Source organism: Stomoxys calcitrans, chromosome 3 (genome assembly GCF_963082655.1).
Source record: "Stomoxys calcitrans chromosome 3, idStoCalc2.1, whole genome shotgun sequence".
NCBI classification, from domain to species: domain Eukaryota; kingdom Metazoa; phylum Arthropoda; class Insecta; order Diptera; family Muscidae; genus Stomoxys; species Stomoxys calcitrans.
The window spans coordinates 178,217,655-178,233,348 of NC_081554.1; the positions used below are offsets into that span (position 1 = coordinate 178,217,655).

General features: G+C 38.1%; 1 protein-coding gene across 15 annotated transcripts in view; it reads right to left on the minus strand.

Annotated features, from left to right (window-relative positions):
• The window catches only part of LOC106091193 (uncharacterized), an 82,675-nt gene that overhangs the window by 49,046 nt on the left and 17,935 nt on the right, over positions 1 to 15,694 (minus strand). The window contains exons 1-2 of one of the 15 annotated variants that reach the window (XM_059364563.1): positions 9,614 to 9,911; positions 1,126 to 1,611 (exon numbers count right to left, since the gene is read on the minus strand). The exons of 9 other annotated variants lie outside the window; for them this stretch is intronic. The gene's annotated coding sequence lies outside the window, so the exon portion shown is untranslated. 5 more of the 15 variants (XM_013257639.2, XM_013257636.2, XM_013257644.2 and 2 more) reach the window with 5 other exon arrangements.

The window sequence follows — 15,694 nt, forward strand, 5'->3', positions numbered from 1 at the left end:
ATTATATAAAATATTTTGTTTTAAAGCTTTCAAATTTCATTCCACTCGCAAACGTTTTCGTAATGTTTTTTTTTTGATAAAAATTTATTCTCAAAAATTTTAGTTTAGATTTTATTTCCAAGAAAGTTTTCTCAAAAGTTTGTTTCCAAAGACCAATTTGTTTTTCTTAATTTTGCTGATAAAAATTTCCTCAAAATTTTATATTAAAGAAAAATTTTTTTTTTGGAGTAGGGGGAAGGGCCCGCTCCCTTGCGATAACAAAAAATTTTTATAAAAACAATAATTTGAGATTTTATTTTTAATAAAAAATTTCAGTTTTGATTATATAAAATATTTCGTTTTAAAGCTTTTAAATTTCATTCCACTCGCAAACGTTTTCGTAATGTTTTTTTATTTTTTTTTTTTTTTTTTGATAAAAATTTATTCTCAAAAATTTTAGTTTAGATTTTATTTCCAAGAAAGTTTTCTCAAAAGTTTGTTTCCAAAGACCAATTTGTTTTTCCTAATTTTGCTGATAAAAATTTCCTCAAAATTTTATATTAAAGAAAAATTTTCTCCAAATTATATCCTCACAAAAAAATTCCAAAATTTTAGTTTTCATGGAAAAATTCGACTATATTTTATGTCGTTTAAAATCTCTATTCTCAATGAAAATTTCTTTAAAAGTCTTTTTGGAAATTTATCAGCTTTATCATCTCTAATACTAACAATTTTCTTGTACCAAATATCGTACACACCAACAATTTGCAAAAATCATCTTGGAATGGGTGCTGGGAGTGGTGGGACTATGGTTTCTGCATGCCTTTCATCAACACCTACCCAAGTTTCCAGCAAGATTTCCATCAACTCCCTGCCAGAGTCAGTGTGGCCTTTGGTGTACGAACTGCTGGTAGTAGTAGTAGAAAAGTACAAAAGCCACATAGAATGATAGAAACATGCCACAGAAGAGCAAAGAATTTTTGACAAATTGCATTTTGTGTTCTCTCCAAACATTTGTGTCGAATGATTTCTATGATCGATTAGGGGTTTGTTGACTTTGGCCTGTTTAGCCAATGCAGAGGGTAAAGCACAACGTAAGGGGTTAATTAAATTATATTGAATTTTGAACACGGTAACGTCACTTACAAACGACGACGGGCCGAAGCACAACGATACGAAACGAAGCGAAGCGATTTTTGAATGATGAACGTGGATTTTCTTTAATCACTTGATGAGCATAAAGAATAAGTCAAAGCAGAAGTAGAAGAAGAAGATGGAGGAATGTAGGACTGTTCTCGTATTATCTCTAATGCTCTAAATGTATTGGTGTTTTGGTGATGGCTGTGGCACGCCGAATGTCTCTGTATTCGATGGGGTAGTGGGAGATGTTTTTTCGTCGGTGGTTTGAAGAAGCCAACAACAATTAATCATGTTTGGCCATTTTTCTTTTGTATGCTAGTTTGCTTGTTGTCTTTGTTGTTGTTGTCGTCGTTTTTTTTTGCACAAACCGAACAAGTAGCAAAAATAATGATTTAATTTAGTTTTCTGTTTCTGTGATTTGTTGTTGTTGTTGCTGCGTATTTCAATAGCTCGGGCCAGTCAGTCACCGCAAACATTGAACACAAAAATTATCTAAAATTGTGTAGTTATTCAAGAAAAATAAACACATAAAAATAACAAAAAGTTAAAACGAAAGAAAAATAGAAAGTTTTTTTTTGTTTTTAATTTAGCAGCCTTGTGTATTGAAACAACCGTCTGCCTACGAGCCGAGCCAACTTTCAACCTAAGGTACAAATGAGACACATTGTTATGGGGTGTAGAGTCGAGGACTAGAAAGCGAACAACAACAAAGAATTTTTGTAGCAAAAAAAGGTCGAATGTTTTAATAAAATAACACAAACAGCAGGAAAACAAATAAAAATAAATTAAAAGTATTTGATATAAAATTAAAAACAAATATTAAATGAAAAATTTAATGAAATGAAATAAAATAAAATAAAATAAGTTAAAATAAATTAAAATAAAACAAAATAAAATAAAAGTAAATTTAAACAATAAATAATAAAAATAAAAAAAAAAATAAATATACTCCAATAAATACTCCAGTGGTCTAAGGCGCACTTTTAAAATGCTCAATTAATACAGAAGAACCGAAAATTAATGTCACTGAAAGATTTTTTTAATATTCTCCAGTGGTCTAAGGCGCACTTTTAAAATGCTCAATTAATACAGAAGAACCGAAAATTAATGTCACTGAAAGATTTTTTTAATATTCTCCGCTGGATTTTAACCTAGTTGTATAGCGCCATAGGCACACATGACAATTGTGCCACTGAACGAACTAGTTCAGTGAGCTCATAGGCACTGAAATGAGCGATAACTGATTGTCCAGTGAACGACAGAAGAGAAACAGCTTAATGAACTCGCAGAGTCGTAGGCGGACTAATGTTTGCTTCACTAAACGAACTAGTTCACCAAAGAAACTAGTTCACCTCTTAACAAATTTAGTTAGCATTAGTGAGGGTACAACCACGTCTGAAAAATTGTCTGATGTTCTCGCCAAGATTTAAACTCAGACTTTCAGCGTCATGGGTAGATATGTTAACCTCTGCGCAACTGAACGAACTAGTTCGTTGAGCTGAAATACATTAAAGTGGGCACTTTGAATATTGCTGAAAGATTTTTCTTATGTTTACCCCAGAATTTCAATATAGGTGTTCACCGTGATAGGTGGACATGACCACTTATGTGCCACTGAACGAACTAGTTCACAACAAGAACTAGTTCAGTAAGCTCAAATGCACTGAAATAAGAGGTAACTTTAATGAATTATTGGTCGTTGAATAAAAAGAGACAAAAACAATAATAAAGACAATATGTTCGAACAGGCCGAATTTGGATACCCACCACCTCGAATATATGTAAACCATCTTTCGCCATAATCTGCTGAAAAATTCAAAATTTATTCAACCAAAGCAGCTATATCGAAATATAATCCGAGTTGAACCATATAGGACAAGGATGTCGAAAAGTCTAGCATAAGTCACTGTGTCAAATTTCGGCGAAATCGGATAATAAATGCGGGTTTTCTGGGGCCAAGACTTTACATCGAGAGCGATGTATATGGCAGCTATATCCAAATCTGGACCTATCTAGGCCAAATTAAAAAAGGCTGTCGAGTTCTTAACACAACTCACTGTCTAAAATTTCAGCGAAATCGGACAATAAATGCACCATTTATGGGCCGAAGACCTTAAATCGGCAGATCGCTATATATCGCAGCTATAACCAAATCTTGACCGATTTGAACCAAATTGAAAAAGAATGTCGAGTGGTCTAACACAACTCATTGTCCCAAATTTCGGCGCAATCGGACAATAAATGCGCCTTTTATGGGCCCAAAACCTTAAATCGAGAGATCGGTCCATATGGCAGCTATATCCAAATCTAGACCGATCTGGGCCAAATTGAAAGATAATGTTAAGTAGTCTAACACAACTTACTGTCCCAAATTTCAGCAAAATCGTATAGTAAATGTGGCTTTCATGGGCCTAAGACCTTAAATCAGCAGATCGGTCTTTATGGGGCCTATATCAAGATAAAGTCCGATATAGCCCATTTTTGAACTTAACCTGCCTATGGACAATAAAGAGTCTGTGCAAAGTTTCAGCTCAATGTCTCTATATTAGAAAACTGTAGCGTGATTTCAACAGACAGACGGACGGACGTACTGACAGACGGACATGGCTAGATCGTCTAAGATTTTTACGACGATCAAAAATATTTAAAGAGTCGGAAGGGGATATTTCGATGTGGTGCAAACGGAATGACAAAATTAACATCCTGCCTCTTTGCACCATCTCTTTGTAGAGCAGTTTTTGAAAGTTAAATAACTCACAAATGACTCCATTATTTGTGAGGACCGAAACATTTTTCTAAAGATTTCGCAAGAATTTGATGCCAGCCTTTCTGCTGGCATCATCTGCAAAGCAGACGGGTTCAAATCCCTCCTCACTCAGCATCCGTAATAGGTTATTTATGGTTGTCACCCAAAGAAATGGCGATAAAATGCTCCCCGTTTTATTCATGTCATGGGACCCGCAATTTATTCACCTGTTCCTTAGCATATGGTTTATCCAGTCTTTAAGCACCCGGGCCCACCCAATACTGGTTTTTTTATACCCACCACCGAAGGATGGGGGTATATTCATTTTGTCATTCCGTTTGCAACACATCGAAATATCCATTTCCGACCCTATAAAGTATATATATTCTTGATCAGCGTAAAAATCTAAGACGATCTAGACATGTCCGTCCGACTGTCCGTCTGTCTGTTGAAATCACGCTACAGTCTTTAAAAATTGAGTTATTGAGCTGAAATTTTGTACAGATTCTTTTTTTGTCCATAAGCAGGTTAAGTTCGAAGATGGGCTATATCGGACTATATCTTGATATAGCCCCCATATAGACCGATCCGCCGATTTAGGGTCTTAGGCCCATAAAAGCCACATTTATTATCCGATTTTGCTTAAATTTAGGACAGTGAGTTGCGTTGGGCCCTTCGACATCCTTCGTCAATTTGGCTCAGATCGGTCCAAATTTGGATATAGGTGCCATATAGACCGATCCTCAGATTTAGGGTCTTATGACCATAAAAGTCACATTTTATATCCGATTTGGATGAAATTTGGCGCAGTGAGTTGTGTTAGGCCCTTCAACATTCTTCGTCAATTTGGCTCAGATCGGTCCAGATTTGGATATAGCTGCCATATAGACCGGTCCTCCGATTTATGGTCTTAGGCCCATAAAAGTCATATTTATTATCCGATTTTGCTGAAATTTGAGACAGTGAGTTGCGTTAGGCCAGTCGACATCCTTCGTCAATTTGGCTAAGATCGGTCCAAATTTGGATATAGCTGCCATATAGACCGATCCTCCGATTTATGGTCTTAGGCCCATAAAAGCCACATTTATTATCCGATTTTGCTGAAATTTGGGACAGTGAGTTGTAATAGGCCCTTCGACATCCTTCGTCAATTTGGTCCAGATCGGTCCAAATTTGGATATAGCTGCTATATAGACCGATCCTCCAATTTATGGTCTAGGCCGATAAAAGCCACATTTATTATCCGATTTTGCTGAAATTTGGGACAGTGAGTTGCGTTTAGCCCTTCGACATCCTTCGTCAATTTGGCCCAGATCGGTATAGATTTGGATATAGCTGCCATATAGACCGATCCTCCGATTTATGGTCTTAGGCCCATAAAAGCCACATTTATTATACGATTTTGCTGAAATTTGGGACAGTGATTTGCCTTAGGCCCTTCGACATCTTTCTTCTATTTGGCCCTGATCGGTTTAGATTTGGATATAGCTGCCATATAGACCGATCTCTCGATTTAAGGTTTTGGGCCCATAAAAAGCGCATTTATTGTCCGATGTCGCCGAAATTTGGGACAATGACTTGTGTTGGGCCCTTCGATATTTGTCTTCAATTTGGCTCAGATCGGTCCAGATTTGGATATAGCTGCCATATAGACCGCAGAAGCATTTGGTCTAAATCGGATGATATCTATAGAGCTGCTATGGGGCATAAGGTATGCATTTTTCACTGTATTTTGACGAAATGTGGTTCACATATATACCCGAGGTGGTGGGTATCCAAAGTTCGGCCCGGCCGAACTTAACGCCTTCTTACTTGTTACTTTTGGGGTTGTATTTCATTATGAAATAAAGCGCCATTTTTGGGTTTTTATTTCATTTTCCGTTTGGGGCTTTATAGCATTGAACCCATATTTCATACCGCAGGAGGGTATAAAGACAGGCTTTAATTTGTGTGAATGATGGACTATTCCGTCATTCCGTTTGTTTTACCTCGAAATATCGATAAGCGACCCTTTCAATTATCCAATGTTCGTCTCTCTATCCGTCCGTCAGTCCATCTGTACGTCTGTCCATCCGTCCTTAAGTTCATCGGTCCGCTGTTTTTCCGTCCGTTAAGCTGTCCGTCTGTTTGTCCATCGGTTCATCTGTTCATTGAATCGTCTGTCCATCCGTCCTTCTGTCTATCAGTCCGTTTTTTCAATCGTCCTACCGTCCAACTGTCCTACCGTCGAACTGTCCTACCGTCCATATGTCCTACCGTCGATCTGTCCTACCGTCCACCTGTCCTACCGTCCACCTTTCCTACCGTCCACCTGTCCTACCGTCTATTTGTACTACCGACCATCTATCCTACCGTTCATCTGACCTACCGTCTATCTTTCCATCGTCCATCTGTCCAACCATCCAACTGTCCTACATTCCGTCTGTCCAACTGTCCTACCATCCATCTTTCCATCGTCCATCTATACTACCGTCCATCTGCCCTATCTTCCGTCTGTATTTCACATATCCTCCTTCTGACTATTCGACCGCCTTCCCTTGTTTCAAATGCTGACATAGACATTGCAGTAGTCTTGGCGCCGCTTCAAGGAAGGGAACATCAAGGATGGGAATGTCATTGGTACTCAGCGACACCTCTTCATACAGTTTATGTTTTATATGGCTGTTGGCCTGAAAATTGTAGCCAGTATTTGTGAAGCGATAGCCATTGCAGAAAAATTGGTTTGAGGTGATCGCCAGAATGTGAGCCTAGACGTTCATCATCATAAATGAGATGGATGTGTAACCAAAGAGTCACGCCGGTATTTATCATGATTTTAAGAAAAAATCAAAAAACTTGTTCTATAACCAAAAGTTTTCGACTTTTAGCCGATGGGTGTCTATTCTTGACTTCTGGGCTCTGTTAGACTAAAAGCCATAAAAGGGAAGCCTCTTATGATTGATTCTTGCACTACTTGCTACTAGACGGAAATTTTATCTCTAATCCCTTGTGGATTTTTTTTTTTTTTTAATTTGCCATTAACTTTGACTTAACCCTCCATCTATTTGCCATCCAAGTAAGGAATGGAGAAAATATATCAACGTCAACAATGATGTCGAAGACATTGTTAAACACCAACTCGATTTCAATGCTAACCGCCAATTTTATGTTTTGGCAGCGAAGGATTCTTCTATTTTATGCACAACCTCGTGCAGGTAGTCTCCACCGACTGTCCACAGTACGTTTCATGGTTTTCAGCAGAAAGGAAGCAAGGCTTATAGGTCTGTAGCCCTTTGGTGTCGCATAACTTGCTTAGCCGGGCTGGGGTGTAAATACCACCCTTGCTTTCTGCCAGGCTTTCGGAATACATGCAAGCCAAAGGCACGCTGTGAAAATAGTGGCCAGATGAGGCGCCACATAGTCGTCCTCCTTTTGTATGAACGCCCGAAATATTCCATCAGGTCTAGGTGACTTAAATGGTTTGAAGCTCCTCAAAGATTCCTTCACCATAAATTCCTTCGATCAACGTCTTCGTGAGTCACGTCGAGCCCGAGAAAAATGCGTTTTCTTCAAAAGCCTCAACATGTCCTCCGTTGTCTCTGATCTCACTCCCATGTCGTCTAATAAAGTTTCAGTTTGCACATGGGTTTATGGTGTTATGTTACGACTTCCAATAACTGTAGTTTGTACACAAATTAACATGGACAGACGGACAGACGGACAGACAGACGGTCAGACGGATAGTCAGACAGACGGACAGACAGACGGACAGACAGACAGACGGACGGACAGACGGACATAGCTAAATCGAATCAGAAAGTGATTCTGAGTCGATCGGTATACTTATCAATGGGTATATCTCTCCTCCTTTTGGGTGTTACAAACAAATGCACTAAGTTATAAAACCCTGTACCACAGTAGTGGTGTAGAGTATAATGAGTTTATTTGACAGTTATATAAAGGAAATCTGTCAAAAAAAACCTATTTCAAATCTACATTAAGTTTTGGGAATACCGGTGTATTTGTATATTCTTGATAGTTCTGATAGATAAAGTCTATCTAGTCATGTACGTCCGTGTGTCTGACTGTCTATCCGCCTGCTTGTCTGTCTGTCGATCTGGCACCTCGACACTAAGGATGATAATTATTGGTCCCTTGTCTGATAAATCACTAACATAAAACCACTCCCTCTCTTTCTCTCTGTCCGACCATTTTTCTGATAGGTCATGATTGTATCAAGTGACCATATTTAACCCTTTCTTTGACCTTACTTTTTGAACTTTTTGAGTTCATTTCCAAAAAAGGATCAATCGCTTCAACCACTTAGATATAATCAAAGTTTTGACTCTTTCAGCCAACTCTAAATTATCAATAAATTATTTCAGAATAACATTTTCCTCTTTTCCAAACACCATTTTGCTTTTTTCATCTTCCGTAAAAACCTTCTTCGGCCTTCTCTTATTCATATGACAACATATTCATGTTCAAACATTTCGAATATCGAATAAAGTTCATTTAAATTCGGTCATTTTCATTCATTTTGGGTAGAACACATCTCTCCCATAATTTTGTTGTATTTTGGGTGAATTGGCCTGCTGTTTGTTTAGCTAGCTGGCTCTTGTCTATATATCTCTACTATAGCGGAAAATCTCGAGCAACAAGAGCAACGGTACACCAACATCACACCAGTACAAGAGGTGTATACAAACACTCACATAGGCAAACACACACGCGTGAAAATAAAAATTTTTGGGGGTCTCTGAGGTTTTTGATGGGAAGCAAAACGCAGGAAGAAAAGCAAATCGAAAATCTAACGAAACTAAATGAATTTTTTTTTCATTGCTTTTTTTTTTGCTTTCTTCTTTGCCAATGTTCGAAAAATTTTGAAGTAAATTATGTCACAGATAAACAGGGATTTTTTTTCAGCCACCATCAAATAATAAAAAAAAATAAGAAAATAAAGCCAATAGCTGGCAAAAGCTATTGTATTCGTTATAGCTGGGTCCCCGGTCTGGAAGATCTTTGCTTTAGCATTTCCGAGTGGGTGGTATGGCCAAGAGATATGGGTAAATTGTGGGCTATTAAACACTTTTTTTCTTTCTAACCACTTTCCAGGATCGTTGTGTATATGGGAAGTATTTTCTTTTTTTCTAGATTTTTAGTTTCTGTTCACTTTCTGCATCAAAGTCCACTGATTTCATTTCATTTTTTATGAGATTTCAAGCACACGAGTTATATTTTTAGCTGCGGCCAGTAGTAGTATCCAACATAATATATGGGCCTTTATTTTTAGGTTCACCAATTTTTTTTTTTTTTACATTAATAAAACAATTATTTTTCTTTACATTTGTAGTTTTTTTTGTGTAAAATCAAAATATATAAAATATTTTTTTTTATTTTTTTTTTCTATAAAGATTTAGATTTTTTTAAATTTTCCATACACTGTTTATTTAATTTTTTTTTTTCTTTTCATTTAGGGCAGCAAAACGGAACTTTTTTATCCCAGCAGATTTGTCTATTCGTTCGTTGTTAAAAAAAAAAAAAAATTCCAAACGGCTATATCGCTTCTTTGGCTCGCTGGCTGGCTGGCTGCCTGGCAGACAGCTGACACAGTCTATGTGGGCTGAGAATCTATGACTTATGTTCACCAAAAGTAATAACGAACACGCACACACACACACACACCCCAACACACTCAAAGCGTTTAAATCAAGCCATCTGAAATGAGCTGAACTGAACTAAACAGAACACTACTAAGAATGTACGAACCGTGCCACGGAACTGCGTGCCGCACGCCTTACGTTATTAAACGAAATGAGAGGAAAACTAGCTCTGGCCCACTAAACGACCATTCGACCAATACCAATTACCAATTTCGCTGTGCTGAGACCATAAACTCCTCTCTCTCTCTCTCTACTGCACTACACTCGTGAGTAGTGATCAACACAAGCAACAGCCAGAAGATGTTTGGACCCACCGAACAATCGATCGACCGACACAGCAAAAACCTATAGTTATTGAGATGGATCTACAACTGGCCACGACTGCAGATCGCTGCTGATGATCTTTTTGATCGCACACATTTTTATATTCGAAAGAAACTAAAAACAAAAATTTAAAGAGAATCTCGAAATTCCCAAAAAAACAAAAGTTAGAATAATTCTCTCAAGGAGCGTAGCAAATGAATTTTCCAATAAGAATTCATTGTCAAAACCAAACACAAACACTCTCTTTCTCAATTCGAAAATCGAAATTCATCACTCTCTGTGAAGAGTGTGTGGAGAAAGCAACAGCGTGAGAAAAAGAGAGAGAGATAGAGTGTGTTAGTGAGACTCATTTTCTATTCATTCAAGTTAATTGTTCCCCCATGTTTACTTTCGCTGTGCATTTCTCTGCTATATGACAAGTGTTGCCACTTGCAAGAATTATAATAACCACCACCATAATGGGGTGAATAATACACTGGTACACCTCTAGATGTTATTCACCATAACATTGAAAAAGCAAGTAAAAGGGCGTTAAGTTCGGCTGGGCTGAACTTTGGATACCCACCACCTCGGGTATTACACCTTTTGCCATTGTCCGAAATATATCGAAATATGGTCCGATTTGGACCGAATTCGGCACTAACATTGAGTGGTCTAATAGGTACAAGTCATTGTTCAATTTGGGGTTTTTGGTAGCTATATCCAAATATAGACCGATCTGAATCATTTATTTTCGGTGACATCGGACAACAAAATCGAGAGATCGGTCTATATGGCAGCTATATCCAAATCTGGACCGATTGGAGCCAAATTGAAGAAGGATTTCGAATGGCCTTATACTAATCACTGTCCCAAATTTCAGCAAAATCGGATATTAAATGTGGCTTTTATAGGCCTAAGACCCTAAATCAGCCGATCGGTCTGTATGGCAGCTAATCCAAATCTGGACCGATCTGGGCCAAATTAACAAAGGATGTCGAAGGGCCTAACGCAACTCACTGTCCCAAATTTCAGCAAAATCGGATAATAAATGTGGCTTTTATGGGCCTAAGACCCTAAATAGGTCTATAGGCAGCTATATCCAAATCTGAACCGATCTGGGCCATATTGAAGGAGAATTTTGATGCCCCTAACACAACTCACAGTCCCAAATTTTGACAAAATCGGACAATAAAAACGCCTTCTATGGGCCCAAGACCTTAAATCGAAAGATCGGTCTATATGGCAGCTATATCCAAATTTGGACCGATCTGAGCCAAATTGAAGAAGTATTTCTCTGTCCCAAATTTCAGCAAAATCGGATAATAAATGTGGCTTTTATAGCCCTAAGATCCTAAATCGGCGGATCGGTCTGTATGGCAGCTAATCCAAATCTGGACCGATCTGGGCCAAATTAACAAAGGATGTCGAAGGGCCTGACGGAACTCACTGTCCCAAATTTTGGCCAAATCGGACAATAAATACGCCTTTTATGGGCCCAAGACCTTAAATCGAATAGTCGGTCTATGTGGCAGGTATATCCAAATCTGAACAGATCTGAGTCATATTGAAGGAAAATTTTGATGGCCCTAACACAACTCACTGTCCCAAATTTCAGCGAAATCTGACAATAAATGCGCCTTTTATGGGCCCAAGACCTTAAATCTAGAGATCGGTCTATATGACAGCTATATCCAAACTGGGCCGATCGGAGCCAAATTGAAGAAGGATGTCGAATGGCCTTACACTAATCACTGTCACAAAATTCAGCAAAATCGGATAATAAATGTGGCTTTTGCAGGCCTAAGACCCTAAATCGGCGGATCAGTCTATATGGGGGCTATATCAAGATATAGGCCGACATAGTTCATCTTCGAACTTAACCTGCTTATAGACAGAAAAAAGAATCTGTGCAAAGTTTCAGCTCAATATCTCTATTTTTAAAGACTGTAGCGTGGTTTAAACCGGTGGACGGACGGACAGACGGACGGGCATGGCTAGATCAACTTAGATTTTTACAACTATCAAGGATAAATATCGGAAATGGATATTTCGATGTGTTGCAAACGGAATGACGAAATGAATATACTCCCATCCTTCAGAGGTGGGTATAACAATCACGTGATGTCCAAAACTAATTTCTTATTAAGCCAAAGACCTTTCTATACCTACCACCATAGGATGGGTGTATACTAATCTAGCCATTCCGCACCTACAAATATTGATCTGCAACTTCATATAGTTTTTAGGATCTTAGACGAATATTTCGAGGAGTTACAAACAGAATGACGTAATAAGTATACCCCCATCCTATGGTGGTGGGTATAATAAAATAAAACAAGTAAAAGCGTGTTATATTCGTCCGGGTGGAATCCTGGGTACCCACACCCTTAGATTCCGCTTAAAATGTGACCTTACTAACTGAGTTTGTATTTGAATTATTTTCGTCTCAAGATGCCTATATCATATTGACCGATTTGGATAAAACTCGGCATTGATATCATAAGTTATAATATAGGGTTTTGGGGTAAATTTCATTCAAATCAGGTGACAATTTAGACTTCTAGGGGCTAAAGAAGTCAATAGCCTATATCACCATATTGACCGATTCGGATAAAACTCGGCATTGATGTTAAAAGTCATAACATAGGGGTTTGGACTAAATTTCAGTCAAATCAGGTGACAATTTAGCTTTCTAGGCTCTAAAAAAGTCAAATCCTAGGATCGTCTTTTATAGGGGTTATATCTGTTTATAGACCAATTCAGATCCAACTTGGCAAGACTCAAGTCTTGGATCCAAATTTCAGCCAAATCGGACGAAAATTTGGGCATCTAAGAGCTCAAGAAGCCAAATCCGGGGATCAGTTTATATGGGGGCTATATCTGTTTATAGACCGATTTCGATCATATTTGGCATGGATATTGAAAGTCATAACACAAGTCTTTGTTACAAATGTCAGCCACATCGGATGAAAATTGCGGGGATCGGTTTACATAAGGGCTATATCCAAATCTGAACCGATATGGCCCGTTTGCAATTCCCAACAACCTACAACAATAAGAAGTATCTGTGCAAAAAATCAAGCGGCTAGCATTACGGATTTGACCGCTTTCATGATTTCGAGTTCGACTCAGAATGTCGAGACGATACAGAAAATATAAAAACATATTCTTGACATTTTAGGTCGATTGAAATTTTGCACAAATACTTTTTATTAATCTAAGTCGGTTGAGATTGTAAATGGGCCACATCGGTCAATACCATATAAACCGATCTAAATCTTGATTTCTTGAGCCTCTTGAGGACGCACTTCTTATCCGATTTGGCTAAAATTTTGCATGACTTGTTTCGTTATGTCTACCAATAACTGTGCAAGGTATGGTTTAAATCGGTTCATAACCTAATATAGCTGTCATATAAACTGATCTTGTATCTTGATTTCTTGAGCCACTAGAGGGCGCAATTTTTATTCGATTTGGCTGAACTTCTGCATGAGGTGTTTTATTGTGAATTTCAACAGCTGTCCTAAGTATGGTTCAAATCGGCCTACAGCCTTACAAAGCTGCCATGTAAACCGATTTCGGCTCTGGACTTCTTGAGCCGCTAGAGTGCTCAATTATTATCCGATATGGCTGCAATTTAGCAGGAAGTGTTTTGTTTTAACTTTCAACAACTATGTTAGATATTGTTAAAATTGGTTCATTCCCTGATATATAACCGATCTCGAGACTTAATTTCTTGGGCCTCTGGAGGGAGGAATTATTACCCGATTGGGTTGAAAGTTTGCCCAAGTGTGTTGTAATAAATTCCAACAGTTGTGCATGGCCTAGATCGGTTCATAACCTGATATTGCTCCCATATAAACCGAACGCCCGATTTGACTTCTTGAGCCTGTACAAGGCGCAATTTTTGTGCGATTTGGTTGAAATTTTGCATGTAGTATTTTGTTATGACTAACAACTACTGTGCCAAGTACGGCCAAAATCAGTCAATAACCTGATATAGATCCCATGTAAACCGATATCTCGATCATCCTTGCTCGGTTCATAGAAGCTTTCATTTTTACTGGCTCGACAAAAGTTTGGTTTATAGGATAAAATTATGCCCTACAACTAAATTTATTTTGTATACATTTTTAGCAGAATTCATGGTGGTGGGTTCCCAAGATTCGGCCCGGCGGAACTTAGCACGCTTTTACTTGTTTTTAATTTATTTTATTTAATACTTGCTGAACCGGGCCCGCTCTGCTGCCCTTTCTTTAACTATATGGGAACAAAATTATCCTGTTACTATTTATTTTCGACAAATAAAAGGCTTTTATTGTTCTAAAAGTTTACTCCTAGGGTTTAGGGTCGTTTAAGTTTTGATGATAGACGTATTCCATTCTTCAAAGACTTTATTTGAGCCTGATATTCTTATGGGGATTTTGGGAGTGGGAAGGCCTCGAAGGTGATGGTTGATGGGTTTAGGGAGTGGAATGGACCCCTAGTGTGGACTCCCGAAAGTGGGTATGAATTTTGTGCTCTACTCCCAAATACCTTTCATTTGAACCCCATATTGCCATGATTGTTAAATATGTATATCCGATTTAGGGGTGTTTTCGGGGGTGGCGTGGTTCACCAGATACCTTATTTAAGCCCCATATTGCCATTAATTGGCCTTAAAATTGGTTATCAAAGTCATATTCTACTCTCAAATACCTCTCATTTGAGCCACAGATTGCTATGGTAGGTAAATTTGTTCTCTTTGGAGGATGGTTTGTGAAAACGGCGGTGCCACAAATACATGGTCCCACATTTGGATATCAAATTCGTTTTTCACTCCTAAATACCTTTATTTGAGCCCCATATTGCGATGGTCGGTATACAATTGCTGTTTGTGGGGTATTTTGGGTAAGGGGTAGACCCTCAGAAACTTGGTCCCTAAAGTGGGTATCAATTTCATGCTCTACTTCCCAATACCTTTGATTTGAAGCCCACATAAACAGGGTCGGTAAAAATACCCGATTTAGGAGTATTTTGGGGATTGGGGTGGTCCCCCAAAAACTTAGCTCTGAATATATATCATTATCGTGCTCTACCCTCAAATATCATTTGAACCCCATATCAAATTCGTTTTCTAATCTCAAATACCTTTCATTTAAATCCCTTATTGCAAAAGTCAGCAAATTTGTCTGGTTTGGTGTATAGGCACAACAGCTACCAATATCGAGCTAAACTCTCCTTAAATTAGTCCTAGACAATTAGTCTCGAATGTAGATATGAGATTCGTGGTCAACTCCCTAATACCCTTCATTTGAGCTAAATTTTTCCATAGTCGGCAAACAAGTGCGTTTGAGAGTGTTTTGGGGGATGAGGTGCCTACTCAATGACTTGGTCCTGAAAATATATATCAAATTCGTGTTATATTCTAAAATACTTCTTAAGTGAGCCCTACATTGATATCAGATTTGTGCTTTACTTACAAAGACCTTTTATTTGAGCACCATATTGCAACGGTCGTAAATTTGTCTTCTTTGGGGGATGTTTAAATACTTGGTCCGTATTCAACACTCAAACACCTTTAATTTGAGCCCCATATTGCCATATTATCAGTATATATGTCCTGTTGTGGGGAAGGAGTAAACCTCCAGAAACTTTGTCCTACATTTGGATACCAGATTCGTATTCTTCTCGCAAATACCTTTCATTTGAGTCCCATATTGTTATGATTGGTCTATATATCCCTTTTGGGGATTTTGGAGGCCGGGCGGTCCCCTCAAGTACGCCACCCCAAATTTAGATAACTAATTTTTGGTTTTAGGTTCAGCCGTTTTTGAGTCTATACGGAGCATAAATACAAACAAACAAACACGATTTACTTCTTATATATAAGATATTTTAA